At 39.8% G+C, this 15,945-nt stretch overlaps 1 long non-coding RNA gene across 1 annotated transcript; it reads right to left on the bottom strand.

The window, feature by feature from the left end:
• Positions 1–2,695: 2,695 nt before the first annotated feature.
• Positions 2,696–14,418, bottom strand: LOC108792129. The gene is made up of 3 exons (XR_001941544.1): positions 14,310–14,418; positions 12,472–12,477; positions 2,696–2,706 (listed from the first exon to the last, which is right to left on the bottom strand). It is a non-coding gene; the product is annotated as an uncharacterized LOC108792129 (long non-coding RNA).
• Positions 14,419–15,945: the final 1,527 nt, after the last annotated feature.

Here is a 15,945-nt window from a genome sequence, read left to right as displayed (position 1 = left end):
ATATGTTTATAAACCATCATCATCAGCTAATATTGTGGGAAAGTGTGATTTCACATACAAATGGTGTTTACAATCTTTCAATTATCCTAATACAATTTATGGTAGCAAAACCAAATACTAGGTTATTTATGAATAACTGCAGTAGGTTTGATGCTGGCACTCACCTTTTCACCTATCAGTTTTACTATCTAATATCTCAAGTTACTGATGTCCCCATTTTCTGGATGACAGTGATCAAAGCCTGATCAAATGTAGGCCAGTGTGGGTCTTTTTTGTTTGGAGATCTACTTTTCAAATGACGAGCTCAATGAGATCAACCAATAAAAAAACACCTGCATTCAGGGACAGGAGAAGGCATGGCGGTGCATTGAAGTCAATGGCACTGCCGCCACGCCCCCTGCCCACAGTGCGATCCCCCGCACCCGGAACGCAGGCACATTAGTGCCTGCATTCCGGTCCAGTGCGATCTGCAAAAATGCTGCAAGCACTATTTTTGCAGATCGCACTGGACTGGAATGCAAGCACTAATGTGCCTGCGTTCCGGATGCGTGCGAACGCACTGCGGGCGGGGGGCGTGGCTGTGGTGCCATTGACTTCGAGGCAACCTCACACCCCTGAACGAAGGGAGCTGAACACTGCGGAACGCAGACTTTGTGGTGTGAACCGACCCTCTCTTTTCTCTTCTGTCTCTTCTCTCTCACTTGCGCTCTCTCTCCTCGCTCTCTCCCCTGTTTCTATCTGTTGTCTCTCTCTCTCTCTTTGCTTTCTCTTCTCTCACTTTCTCTGCTGTCTCTCTCCTTTCTGTCGTTTCTTACCTCCACTGCAGCAGCTTCCCAGGTCTCCTCTCATGTGCCGGCGTCCTGTCCTCCGACGGTGCTTGTGTGGGCGAATGTGGCCGATGTTGCACACGGGGAGAGGTGTCCCGCCCCTTCCCGCCTGCGGCATCTGACACATTCAGCCGGCAGCTGCACGAGCACCGCGGGAGGACAGGACACAAGTCAGTGAGCCGATCGTGATCTACCAGTGTTCACTTTGCGGTCAACTGGTAGATCGCGATCGACCTAATGGGCAACCCTGATGTAAACAGAATCATGTGAAAAGTGGCTCCAATCCTACCCACAGGAAATGCAAAAAGACTGTTAAATGTGTCAGAGAGGATTATACAAATTTAGATTGATGTAGAACACAAGCCAACTTGTTTGCCTGGAGTTTAAGGCCAAAGTCAAGTGAAGTCAAATCATTTTGAAAGGGCTGTCAGCACACTACAGTGTACGAAAAAAAAAAAACAGGCCACAATGCACATGTGGTTGATATTTAAAACAAGGTGCACCACAATTTACACTATAAATCCTGCATTGCATGAAAATTAAAACTTTAATTTAGTATAAATTTCCGCTCAGGTCTCAATAGGGTTTTAAGGTAAACTGAATGAACCTTTTATTTAGCATCATTGTAAAACATTCTGAACAGCATGAGAAGGTCGTGTTTTAGACAGCACATAACCAATAGAGTAACTACAGTATATCAGTGTACTAACAAAATGTGACAATTGAATATAAGTGTAATTGTTGCCTGGCATTGCTCTTAGAATAAGTAGTGTACCTGTCTAAATGTTGTCACATATTGCTGATAGGAACTGTGATATTGAGCTCATGCAGGTGATGTGCAATTACCCATGCCATTGTATCACTCTTCTCTAATGTATTTTATTTTATGTCATTCCAGTGCATCCACCTCTGTGAATAGCCTGTACTGTTAGAGCCTGGAAATACACAGAGCTCATATCATGCATATTGGAGAGAACCTCGGTGGATCTATTTCTTTATCTTCACATGACTGGACGTCTGTGACATGCAGATGAAAAATATTCCCTATTAATATTTTCAAGGGATGCTGCTCCATGTGTGTCTTCTGCCTATTAATCCTATTCCTTTACACAGCACACATAAAAGGGGATACAAAACAATAAGATAATATAGACTCTCTGTGGAAACCAGACATCAATTTAAAATTACAATCTGATCTCTGAGCCTACATATACAATAGGCACGATTTCCCCACACCTAACTAAAATTATGTCCTTAATAATTTATGCTGTATGATATTTCATTTGGGCTGGTATATAGAGATCAAACTTCACTAGGTACACATAATTGTGACACCCTTTTGTACATGCTCTACCACTTTATACACCCACCCCACTTAAAGCAGTATTAAACATTCCTATTTTTTAATGACTGCATGCAAAGCAGCCTGGATTCCCCACTACTTAATGTGCAAATTATGTGGCCAAAACACCTATACTTGCCCCTGTCAGGAAGAGCACACACTTTCATGGTGTATGTGTTGTGTTTTAATGTTGCCTCCCCTTGCTCTGTTGCACTAGACACTGATGCACCAAATATTTTCAATAGTTGAAAGGTCTGGACTGCAGGCAGGCCAGTTAAGCACCCTGACTCTGCCATGCCATTGTCATGGATGCAGTATGCGGTTTAGCATTGTCTTTCTGAAATATGCAAGGCCTTCCCTGAAACAGACGTCTCACCAAGAGCATATGCTGTACTAAAATTTGGATATATCTTTTAGCATTGATGGTGCCTTTCCAGATGTGCAAGCTGCCATTTCATACACACTAATGCACCCCCATACCATCAGTGATATAGGCTTTTGAACTGAGCGCTGATAATAAGCTGGTAGGTCCCTCTCCTCTTTAGTCCGGAGGGCGCGGCACCCATGGTTGCCAAAAAGAATTTTAAATTTCAATTAGTGTGACCACAGAACAAACCATTTTAAATGAGCTCTGGCCCTGAGAAGAATGGTGGCGTTTCTGGATCATGTTCAGATATGACTTCTTCTTTGCATGATAGAGTTTTACCTTGTATTTTTGGATGGCACTGTGAACTGTTCACAGACATTGATTTCTGGAAGTATTCCTGAGCCCATGCAGCGATGTCCATCACAGAATCATGCCTGTTATTAATGCAGTCTGAGGGCCTGAAGATCACGGGCATCCAATATTGCTTTTCGGCCTTGTCCCTTGAGCACAGAGATTTCTCCAGATTCTCTGAACCTTTTGATGATATTATGTACTGTAGATGATGATATATTTAAAGTCTTTGCAATTTTACATTGAAGAACATTATTCTGAAATTATTTGATGTTTTGACGCATCTTTTTAACGATTGGTGAACCTCTGCCCATCTTTACTTCTGAGACACTCTGATTCTCTAAGATGCTCTTTTTATACCCAATCATGTTACTGACCTGTTGCCAATTAACCTACTTAGTTGCAAAATGTTCTTCCAGCTCTTCCTTGCTAGTACTACTTGCTTTGCCAGATTTTTATTGCCCTGTCCAAATTTTTTTGAGACGTGTTGCTGTCATAAATTTAAAAATGATCTTATTTTGTTTTTCTCATTTTAAACATTGGATATGCTTTCTATTTTCTATTGTGAATATAATATGGGCTTATGAGATTTGCAATTCATTCTATTCTGTTTTTATTTATATTTTACACAGCATCCCAACTTTTTTGGAATTGGGGTTGTATATAAAGATAAATTGTAAATATAACTTTTAACTCTCTCCCAGTGAAGGACTAGGAATCTGCAGTGATTGGTGGCCATAGTGAAAGATAGTAAAAGAGGGGTGTTGTCTTTGTTGTCTTGATAAAACTTTTGAAATATATATATATATATACACACACACAGTATCTCACAGAAGTGAGTACTCCCCTCACATTTTTGTAAATATTTTATTATATCATTTCATGGGACGACACAGAAGAAATGACAATGTAAAGTAGTGAGTGTACAGCTTGTATATCAGTGTACATTTGCTGTCCCCTCAAAATAACTAATGGAATTCACCAGAGCTTCACAGGTTGCCACTGGAGTCCTCTTCCACTCCTCCATGACAACATCACAGAACTGGTGGATGTTAGAGACCATGCGCTCCTCCACCTTCCGTTTGAGGATGCCCCACAAATGCTCAATAGGGTTTAGGTCTCGAGACATGCTTGGCCAGTCCATCACCTTTACCCTCAGCTTCTTTAGCAAGGCAGTGGTCGTCTTGGAGGTGTGTTTTGGGTCGTCATAATGTTGGAATACTGCCCTGCGGCCCAGTCTCCGAAGGGAGGAGACCATGCTCTGCTTCAGTATGTCACAGTACATGTTGGCATTCATGGTTCCCTCAATGAACTGTAGCTCCCCAGTGCCGGCAGCTCTCATGCAGCCCCAGACCAAGACACGCCCACCACCATGCTTGAGTGTAGGCAAGACACACTTGTCTTTGCACTCCTCACCTGGTTGCTGCCACACACGCTTGACACCCTCTGAACCAAACAAGTTTATCTTGGTCTCATCAGACCACAGGACATGGTTCCAGTAATCCATGTCCTTAGTCTGCTTGTCTTCAGCAAACTGTTTGCGGGCTTTCTTGTTCATCAGCTTTAGAAGAGGCTTCTTTCTGGGACGACAGCCATGCAGACCAATTTGATGCAGTGTGCGGCGTATGGTCTGAGCACTGACAGGCTGACCCCCCACCCCTTCAACCTCTGCAGAAATGCTGGCAGCACTTATACATCTATTTCCCAAAGACAACCTCTGCATATGACGCTGAGCACGCGCACTCATTCTTTGGTCGACCATGGCAAGGCCTGTTCTGAAGGGGGAAATTGTCCTGTTAAACCGGTGTATGGTCTTGGCCACCGTGCTGCAGCTCAGTTTTAGGGTCTTGGCAATCTTCTTATAGCCAAGCCATCTTTTATATATATATAAAACCATCTTTCTCTCTCTTTTTACTGCATTGTAATGGTGATATCAGGGGTCCATAGGTTTCCTTTTGTCTAATTAAGTAGAGATGGCACCGTCTGCACTTAAAGTGATATTAAAGTCAAAATGTTTTTAAGCTATTTCAAATGTTGATTAAATCACTTACAATGAATGCTGCTCATTGATGTTTAACAGTTTTAGTTACCTGCAGAATTAGCTAGTCCCCTGAGCACTGGCACTGATACCCTGTTTTAGGGTGGCTCATTTCCTTGGGTTCTATGGAGCCAACCTTGTGTGTGCTAGCAATCTGTGTGTCTCTTCATAAATATCCAGGCACAGCAGAGCAAGCCACATCCTTCCTCCCTTCTCCCCTCTACTTCCTTCTCCCTTCTCCCTTCTCCCTTCTCCCAGCTAGTAGATGGAGAGCTGCTGGAGGTAGTGCTGTCCCTTGTGATCTTGTACTGGACAGGAAGTTCTGGAAAGCAGAGCTGAGAAAGGTAGAGCCAGATGTTCAGAAACATGATGACTGTAAGTGTTTGGGCAAAAATATAAAGAAATACTTTGGTGGACAATTTATATTTGGTTTATCTGGATTCATTATTGAAAAAAATAATTCAAAGTTTAATACTATTTTAAAATAAAATAGGGAAAACTTTAGATGTACATGCCCCATAATCTAGCTATTAGTTGACAGGCAGGAATCAGCAGGATTGTGTGCTTTTCCAGAGGAATACTGAGGTGCTTTCTTTAATTTATCATGGGAAAATACTTTAGCTTCCTCCTTTCTCTCAATGCACCTGCCTTTGTACATTCTTCTGCATGTTTAACAGGTGTGTATAGAAATCATGTATATCTCTGTGGGAAATTAAGAGGTTTATTCACCAAGCAGCCGAAGGACATAGCCGTAGCTTTGGCAGATCCTTCGGCTAGCTTTGGCCCCATGACCCCTTCGGTTCAGTAGAACCAAAGGGCTGCTGTACGGGCTATTCACTGTAGCCACGTACAGCTCCCGAACTTGGCCGAGCGGCTCAGTCTAGCTGAACGCATATGCCTCGGCTCGGCTGAGCCACGTTGAAAGCCGAAGGGGGCCGGCCGCCAGCCTGCTTCGGACAGCTGGGCGGAGCCAGCCGTGATCTTACGGCTGGCTCCGGCCACTTGCAGAGAGATCACCAGCTAACCAGGGACACTGATCTCCAGGCAGCCTAACTCTCCCGGGCACTCCGGGAGTCTCCCGCTCCTGGCTGCCCAGGAGAGAAACACTGCTTTTTCATTTCAGAATAGAAAAAATAAATAAATAAAATAAATAAATACATTTTTGGCCACCCCGGGAAGCAATTGCACCAGTTGCCTATTCCCCAGCTCACACTTACTATAACTGAAACATCAGTCTTGGACAGCCTGATGCTTTAAATGGTGAATTCTGCCATTTAAATATTAGACATTAAGCATATATTATAAATGTTTCTTGTTTTCTGCTCAGCAAAATACTTCGACAGCTTCTGGAAATAGAACCTAATCTGCAACTATATTCATATATTTTTTGACATTTTCTAGATGAGCAGTAAAATGAGAAGACGGAAGACTATGCTAATTTTATTAAATTTAGACTAACATTGCACTATGGCTGCTCTAACTTGCTTCTTTGGAAAATAGTTGTTAATAATTCAATCAAAATAATATGTATTAACATAAGAACATTCTGTTAGACATATGCTCAGTTTCTTTTTTACAATATTCTTTTACGAACACAGGGAAATATTATAAAATATCTTGTTACATTTTCTTCTATATTATCTAATTTTTTTAAGTAAAAAAAAAAATTAGATGTAATCTTATCGTTGTTTAAGTTCAGTGCCTCTGTTAGCCAAAACAGTCAGTTTAAAAATCTCAGCAGGCTAAATACTAAGTATAGAAGGTATTGTAGATCGACAGGGCTGGTCCTATAATATCACATGATCCCATTAGCTTTTAAATGATTAAAGTGTCTAACAAGATACAACTTGTCGGCAATATGTACCACAAATAAAGGTATGGCATTGCTTTTGTGAAAACAAACATCATAGCGCAAAGTGTGAATGTTAAAGACTCAAGTTAGAAAAAGATGAGAAATTCTGAGCGCACTGAGAAAAAATGGCAACAACAAAGTGCATATGAATGGGTATTATATTTTAAGTGAAACTGTACTTGGCTTTAACAGGGTAAAGTAATAGGTGCACTTTATAGGACTCCCTCCCCGCCATCCCATTTGCTTGCTGGCGCAAAATGATATACAGTAAGGGGAGGTTATGATGCTCTTCACTTCTTGTCACAATGTAGTGCTGGGTTCCTGAGCAGCCAATCACCAGGCCCTAGAGATGTCATGTGAGGTTGGGAGAAGGGTCTTTGAGCCCTGTGTAAGCTCCAACCAGACCAAGCTTATACAAGTTTTTTTTTGCTGCAGTAGCAAAAAGAATGGCCATATGAGCATGGGAAATATACAGGTTCACTTAAAAGAGCAATTTCAGGCAATAAGCAAACATATTTTGTAAGATTCAGGAAATACCAAGGAAACTCAAGTAGTGATTGTGTCTGCTGCCCAATGGTCCTGTCAAACAGAAGTGGCTAGCGGACTTTTGCAATTAGGCACAGTAGGCATGGGTCTACAGGCAGCTAGAAATAGAGTCATCTTAAATTAATTTTTCCATTATCAAAATATTGTAACCCAGATGAAGACAAACTAAGCAAGTAAAAATACTGTGCAAAAGAGATTTGATTTCAGCAAAGAGATTATGCTTTGGGTGTCAGTGGTTGTGAGCCTACAGGCTCCTGAGTTATACATTTAGCCCCGCCAGTGAACTTTTGTTTTCTTTTTACTGCTTGCAGCTCTGGCCACTGTTTTCAACATGTTAGAGCTTCACCCTGTGGTGGAGAAGGCTAATGGGAAATTAATGGACATGATTACAGATAAGACATTGACGCTTTTAGTTTCATGTTTTTCATATAATTTAGTAATCAATTAGAGATGGGGCTAAAGAGTAGTAAGGGTGGCTAACTAGGGGATGCACTTTAAATTCAGTTTAACTTTCAGTGGATGCACTTTTAAAATTGGTTTACAATTGGTTAAGGCTTGAATGTTCAAATTAAAATCAATTCCTTATCTAGAGAAATCCAATCTCCATAGGAAATAATGATCAAAGATGGACTGGGTTTTGTCCCAACATAACTCTTCCAATATTGGAACAACAAAAGGCTCCAGTTTAGCAAAAGACTCTATCAGCAGTGTGAAAATGTTCTGCTGTCTAAGAGCCTCAAGCTTCAAAAATCATTTTTGTAATTGTTGGCTGCCTTTCAGAATTATGGAAGCATCTTATAGGTACTTAAAGCTCCATTTTATTTCCAATTATCCAATTGGGTACAGTGGAATTTCTGCTCTTAATATTCCATTTAGGTAGCTTACATAGTGGCAGTCACATTTATTTCTCAATGACAATGGATGTAACTTGTGGTCAACTAAATTTGAATTAATTATGCAGTATTCAGCTGCGAATCAAACACTGCAGTGTTCCCTGTAACTGCACTCATCACATACAGTAGATAGAGATGAAGCAAAGGATGTCAACAAACACAGGAGGCCGTGGGCACTGGATCTAGGTAAATTTGCATTTGTGGAGGGGGAGAGTAAGATCTGTTAGTCAGGGGATGGGCCAAAATGAATAAGTGCACCTATTCTTTAATATACCTGCAGCAATTATATGCTGAAAAATGCACAGGAAAGGTAAGCGGTCAGGAAAGAGAAGTCCTTATTTGTATAGTTTTTCTGGACTCATACTATTGAAGTAGGAGGACCAGCATGACAGCCAGGCAGTTAGAAGGAGAGATCAGCTATAGAAGCCTCCATATTTCTGTCGGTACTTTATTATTGTTGGGAAATATTTTGGATGAATTATCTCCATTTTGTATGTGATTAAGAATAGCTGACATAAACACACATAGATAGATAGATACATAGATAGATAGATAGATAGATAGATAGATAGATAGATAGATAGATAGATAGATACTGTAGATATATCATTTTAGAAGTATTTTAGGTTTATTTATTTAGGTATTAGGCTCATATTATGTACACTTTTATAAGTGTAACTCTGCACTGACATATATGGAAAACACCATAATGCTGTTAATTAGTCTGGGATTATAGAGGATTACCTAAATAGAGGGAATCACTTTACTGTTATTGTATAACTTTTCATCACTTAGTACATTCCAGTGTTGAACCCTTCTTTTGTCGTCATGCCTAGACACTTCAAAGGAAGTTACTCCTATTAATAAACACATATTTCAACAACCTCTCAGCATATATGCAGGGAGAATTTACACATGTTCTGTAACAGGACAGCAGTTGTCTGCAACGTTTATTCCAGCAATCAAATGTAAAGCATCACAATAGGCCTGACAGAGTGCCCCAACCTGTCACCACTCCAAGGGGAGCTCCAATCACAATGGATACTGAGGGTATTGTGTAAAATTGTAGAAAGACATGTATTGACAGGGCTGACACTATTATTCTTAAAAACAGCAGCTGCCAGACCTGACCCACTTTATGCTACATCTTCCTCCCAGAAAACTTCCATCTCCCTCTGTCTCACTCTTACTTTTAAATGGGATCTATTTATAAAGGGGTCAAATCAAAATATATAAAAGAGTGACTTCACAAAAAATTAAAATTAGGCATTCATGCTGCTTATAGTGGACAATATGACAAAATGGGCAGGGGTCACAGAATGTAAACTAATGTAGCCATGCCTCTCAAGCAAGAGAGAACCTATAGGAAGTAATGGTCTACACAGCCACCTGTAAAAGCCCTACATGGGATTATTAGTGTAGGCTTTTGTACCATAGCGTGTAAAAAAAATGCAGAGCATTAGAATAGTGTGATAAAAACTGAGAAATGTATATTTCATAAAATGTGATATTAAACTTACAGTTGTAGGAATAATCAAGCCTATCAGTCCTCCCAAAAGGGAACAATAGAAAAACTGTCAATGGCCATCAGCGGGCAATCCTGGAGACAGAAACTGGATTGATGTTGCAGTGGAGATAATCTGGTCAGCAAAAAGCCTGGACACCACCAACCAATCAAGTCTGGTGGACCTTTACCCAAACTCCAGTAGGCTTCATAATGTTTCTTTTATCTTTCTTCCCAGAATGGTATTCTGTATTTTTGCTATTAGCACTATTCCTATTATTAGGTTATACTACAACCTACATAATCCTTCCTCTATGTATTACTGATAAAATTTATAAAAAAAAGACTGAAAGATATACATTGTATTTTTATAACTGAAACGTGACCATAGATTAAAAGATTTTGCAGGCAAGATTGCTCTGGTGCTCAAGAAACGCTGAATTACTTTAACATTGTGTCCGGTGTGTGGACAGCGAATGAGTTGCTCTCATCCCTAAGGATACAGAACAAACATAACTTTGCAGCAAGTGATTTTTCAACTTGCTGGGACAGATTGTGTGAGTGTTGTGTATGCAGATTGAACCCTTGACACAATGGACAGATGGAACCCACTTTTATATTTCAGATTTGGCCTTCACAATGGATGGCTGTTTCATATTACAGCGGGTCTAAGGCATAGAGTTGTAATTGCTTTTCTAATGTGTTTCATGTTAGGTGCATGGGCAGATTTAGGCTTTTCATACACAAACTTTTCACAGAGAACAATCGGCAATAAGTGTATGTCCATGCTTGTCCAGAGTGCTGCATCCCTGATTCTGATGTTGTGTGGATTGTTTCCACTCATTTGGAGAGCAGGCAGTGATTAATAATAATTTCTAGACTATCCAATGTATACCATAACAGGCACCTCCAGCACTTACATGACACTCTTTTCTCCAGAGTTACCCGGCACACTTATTGGAAAAATGCTTGTAATGGTCACATTTCTTGTTTATGAATGCCTACTTGATACAATGGCATGGAGGATGCTGAAGAGGTTTCTAACACTGTACATTTTTATTTAGGATGAGAATAAACATTTTTCTTTGTTGTAATGAAATAGTGGTTTCTAAAACCAAAAGGCAGATGGTAAATTTTCCAGTCTATGTTTCTGATTAACCTTATCAGGCCTGTTATCCCATTTTAAAGCAGATCTGTAACAATATTAATACTTTCTGGAATTTTTACTGGCCTTGAATTAAGCTTCTTTATTTCCTCTCACATCATGCTGATGGTTTTAGTCAGTTCCATGAATGGGACCAATTCATAATTCAAGAAATGTAAACAACTGCTCTCTAATTAGTAATATTACAGCTGCCTATTGTATTCAATGTAAGTAAATATGAGTTCAGTATAGACATCACAAGGCTTGATTGAAGAAAAATAGATCTCTTTTCAGACTACAATTTGCCAAAAAGGATGTTGAATATTACCATGTTTTGGTAGCAAGGTAATGCCTTATACTATATGAAAATGTAACAGCTGAAGATAAGTGAATACAGATATGTGAACTCAGATACTACTTTAGTCACTTAGCTTAGTGAATGTGTACTGACTTCAATCATCCAATCATGTGCGAGTAAAAATCCTGATATTCTTTGCCAAGCCAATTATGACTTAACTTCACCTCACTTACTAAGCTAAGTAAAAATTCACTGTGCAAAGATAACATGTTCTATTCCTTTACTAAATTAACCCATGTTATTGGCATCAGGTTGTAGCTGCTTAATGTCATTGTGAAACATAATGCTACAAAGCAAGGGAAAGAATAGGCCATGTGGCCTTTCATTAAATAAAGTTTGCATGGTCACATAATCTCGCATCACCATCTATTTAATCTTAACATATGGTTTAAACCTCTAAATTAAGAAATATGTATGCATTCAGCCTGAAAAACCACTGTAGCCATTATGAAAGTACTATATCAGTCTTATAAGTCATGAACTTATTTAGAAGTCTGAACTGGGAAGTGAAATTTTCATAGTTTCTGCTGACCTCACAGAGAGCTCCAGCGGAGCACAGTCAGCATGCTGCTGCCTGTACATACTCCTAATGATGAATCAACAATATTTGTACCAGTTCTTGATAAGTTTACGTTGCCATGTATAAAGGTGGTTATACAAGAGATTATACTAGATATCTGTTTAATGAGTCTGGTAGAAAAATCCACAGGAGAAGAAAAAACATCCTAATCATCAATAAGCTTGACCTCCAAAACAAATCTTCTTTGTGCTCAGTGTTTGCCCTTACTTTACATCTTTAAACCCACATCATATCTATATACTAATATCTTAACACATCTCCAGATTCAGCTCCCACCTCTTCCCTAACATCATAATCCTCTGTTCATGCTCATTCGGCATGCCTTCTGCAGTGTCTACATGCTCAGTCCTTATACCTTCTCCAACATCTCCGTTCTTGGTTATCATGCCTTCTCCAGAATCTTCATGCTTAGTTCACCTCATTACTCAACATTTTCATACTCATTCTTCATGTCTTCCTCAGCATCTACATGCTTAGTCCTAACCCCTTCCCCAACATCAATCACCATGCCTATTCCAGCACCTCCATGCCTTGTCTTTTGCCTTTTTGAGCATCTCAGTCCTCATATTTATACAGCATCTGCATGCATAGTCCCTTCAAAGTACCCAGCATTTTATTTATGTCCAATCCTCCAGTAACACCCATCATGTAATTCCTTAGTCATTTAACTAACATCTTAGCTCTTTTTCCTTTCTCAGCATCTCCGTGTTCATTTATCACCATTTCTGCTAAATCTCCTTTCTTAGTCCTCCATTCTTCTCCAGCTTCTTATTGTGCAGTCCTTCTCCTTCACCTCATGTCTCCATTCTCAGCCTTTATGCATTCCCCAGCATTTGCTTGATTTATCCACCTGCTTCCTCAGCATCACCAGAATCTAAGAATCTCTATGCTCCATCCATCCTGCTACATCACCCAGGATATCAATGCTCACTCCTCATGTTTTCCCAGGTATATACATATTGGCATTCTGCTCCCTCTCTTTTTGATACTTAACTCTCCTTCATCCTCCAAAAATCTCCACAATCAGTCATTCCCCGTCCCTAGTATATGGATACTCAGCCAAGCCCAGCCCAAGTTATCCATTCTCAAGCCTCCTTCATAACCCAACATCTTTGTGAACAGAGCTCATCTTTATTCAGCATCTCCTTAGTTTTAACCTTCCCCAACATTTTCCACTTTCTGCCCTTTCTGGGCTCTCAATCTCTGTCTTCTGTTCTTTCTGTAGCCACTGATCTCAGTTATTCAACATTTATATCTTACAAAGAAAACAAGCTTACGAAGCCACAAGCAAATCAGCTAAACACAGGGAAGGACTGCTGATTCACTGAAGAATGAATGTGACCAGTACAGGGTTCCGCCTTTCATCACATTGAGTTTGAAGTGTTTGGAGCAGGGTTTCATTGACTAAATCATTTCACTAATAGGTTGTAAGTAAGAGAACATATAGGAAGTATGTGTCCCTATCTAATAACGTAGAACACTTTATTCTCTGTGGATGGGGCTTAGATATTTCCAAGAAGGAGCTACAAATCTTTCTACCTGAAATAAGCATGCAACTAGTGAAATCTGGTCTCTCTATCTACATTTTTTCACAGGTCAGTGACTCAGAAAGTGTCAAAGCAACTACATCAGCATGATAGCCAAGGAAGCAGCATATCACAAATATATGTCAGCACGGGCTTCCTTAGACATTCCTAAAAAGAATCATTATTTGGCATGGACTGACAAGTCCTGAGATGGGCCAAGAGGGCTGATATGTCTGGAAGTATCATTGAGCAGCTAGGATATCAATAGGACTGCTCAGCTTCTAGAATCTCTAGCCAAATAAATGGAAAATAACCACATTTACCACAATCAGTACATATAGTATTCCACACTGGCAGTAAATATAGCTATTATTTTTATTTCATCATCATCATTACAGTGTAACTGTAAATGGACACAGACATACTTCCCTATACAACACACGCATTGTAGGCTGTGGAATCACTAATGTCTTTGTAGGGAAATGATTGTTTATTATGAGAAGCTCTGCCATCGTCCTGCTAATGCAGGTTAATTTACAAACTGGTAGGGGGCAGGTATTTTCCTGCCAATGCTCCTAGGAGGGAAGAGCTCTTTAATGTCAGCCATGTTTGCTGTAAATATTGTACAGTGATTTGTGTTGATCTATCCTCAGGGTCATTGGTTGTGTATGTTTTGGTTCTCTTTATTCACTGTACAAATTGTACAGACACAGACAATTTCTTCTTTACAACTTAAAGAAGCTGATCATGGATAACAGAGGGTCATAGTAAGTGCAGACACGATTCAACTGACTTTAACTCTTGGACCATGTTTGAAAAAATTACAACAAACAACCCAATGTGGCTCATTACTATTTCATATTGCCTGGGCAGTTGTGTGAGCTCTACTGATGTATTTATTACAGGTATTTATATAACGCTGACAATTTACACAGTGCTTTACATACTGCCCTCACGAAGCTTACAATCTTAGTTCCTTACCCATACACGGGCTAATTTAGACAGAAGTCAATTGACCTTGCAGCATGTCTTTGGAGTGTGGAAGGAATCCTGAGTACCCAGAGGAAACCCATGCAAGCACAGGGAGAGCATGCAAACTCCATGTAGATAGTGTAATGACCAGTATTTGAACTCATAGCTCATTGCTAACACCAACTATACAGACATCGCAACTCTCCCAGATGCTCTGGGAGTCTCCTGCTATTAGATAGCTGCTCCCTGATGCCTGTGAAAAAACATTTTATCCCGAAAAGGTTTACCCTGCTCTATCTAGCAGAGTAAACCTTTATGGGATACCTGGTGGTTCTACTCCACATGCAATCTTTTTTTTTTTTACAGCGCTCTCAAAAAAAAACCAAAACACAGATAGCATGGGAATTAATAGCTAGGCTGCTAATGGCTATATTTTTGCAATATATAGTATATATATTTGCAATAGCCAATAGCAGGCTGGCTATTAAACCTGCCCACTGCTGCTGTCAATCAGCAGAGGTGGACCTGAAGTTCTCATTCTGCCGATTGATTGACAGCAGTGGGTGGGTGCAATAGCCAGCCTGCTATTGGCTATTGCAAATTGAAATGACCAATAGCAACCTAGCTATTCATTCCCATGCTATCTGTTGGGGTTTTTTTTTCCATTCTGATGGCGGTCATTGTCACAATAAAAAAAAACAGAAAAGGGACCTCCATTAAATAAGAAGGGCACCTCCCTGAAATAAGGTTTTGCAGGTTGGGATGTCTGGAAATTGATGAAAGTGATGGACAGATGGAAGGCAGCACTAACTACATAAAAGCGATTTTTTTTTTCAAGTAAGCTTTGATTGCATTATCAAAAACAACTCTAGTATGTATTCCTATTACAATGCTGATGTTATAACAGGGTATAGTATAACAGAGTACTGTATATGTCGGGACTTTAGAACTCTTTTAATTAAATATTTCCCCATGCAGAGAATGCTGGCTTACAATATACTCATGGCATTTACTCCAGCAGTCTATAGAAACTACTGACAGCATCAGTAACCGATTGGTGCCAGTTAAAAGGAGCTTTTCTCCCACTGGATGCTCTAGAACACATTGCGACTCCCCTGATACTCAGCCTCATGAGAGGCTATTATTAGATCTGTACTATAAAGATTTCTTATCTAGTGTTATTGGTTCACCAGACAACAAAGTTCAGCCGAGTGCAACCAAAACACAACAGCTGAAATACAGCCTGTTTCTAGGATTCCACCATATTTATTATTCAGCTGACACTGTAAACAGACACCTGCTGCTACAGGAACATGTCAGCTCTTCATACCAAAAGACCACTTCATGTTATGCTGAAAACAAGCTAATAATGATGGCAATGATAATGGCAATCAATAACAACATTATTTTGTTTTTTTCCAAGATAGGAAAAAATGTTTATTGGGCAAATGAAAAAGAAAATGAACAGAAAAGAGCCTCTTACTGCAATGGTTTGGCAAACTCTCCATTTATTACACTGTGAGTTGAAACATCAGCAGTTTAGGAAGAAACATTGTAGTAAGTTTGGCAACACAAATGTTCAATAATAAGAAGCATAACTTTTATTTGCCATAGTGTTAATAAGAGATCACTGTTTTATAAGTGG

Source organism: Nanorana parkeri, unplaced genomic scaffold (assembly GCF_000935625.1).
Source record: "Nanorana parkeri isolate BGI_ZX_2015 unplaced genomic scaffold, ASM93562v1 scaffold605, whole genome shotgun sequence".
NCBI classification, from domain to species: domain Eukaryota; kingdom Metazoa; phylum Chordata; class Amphibia; order Anura; family Dicroglossidae; genus Nanorana; species Nanorana parkeri.
Note: the sequence above shows the minus strand (reverse complement) of the source record. Positions and strands in the feature narration are given on the sequence as shown.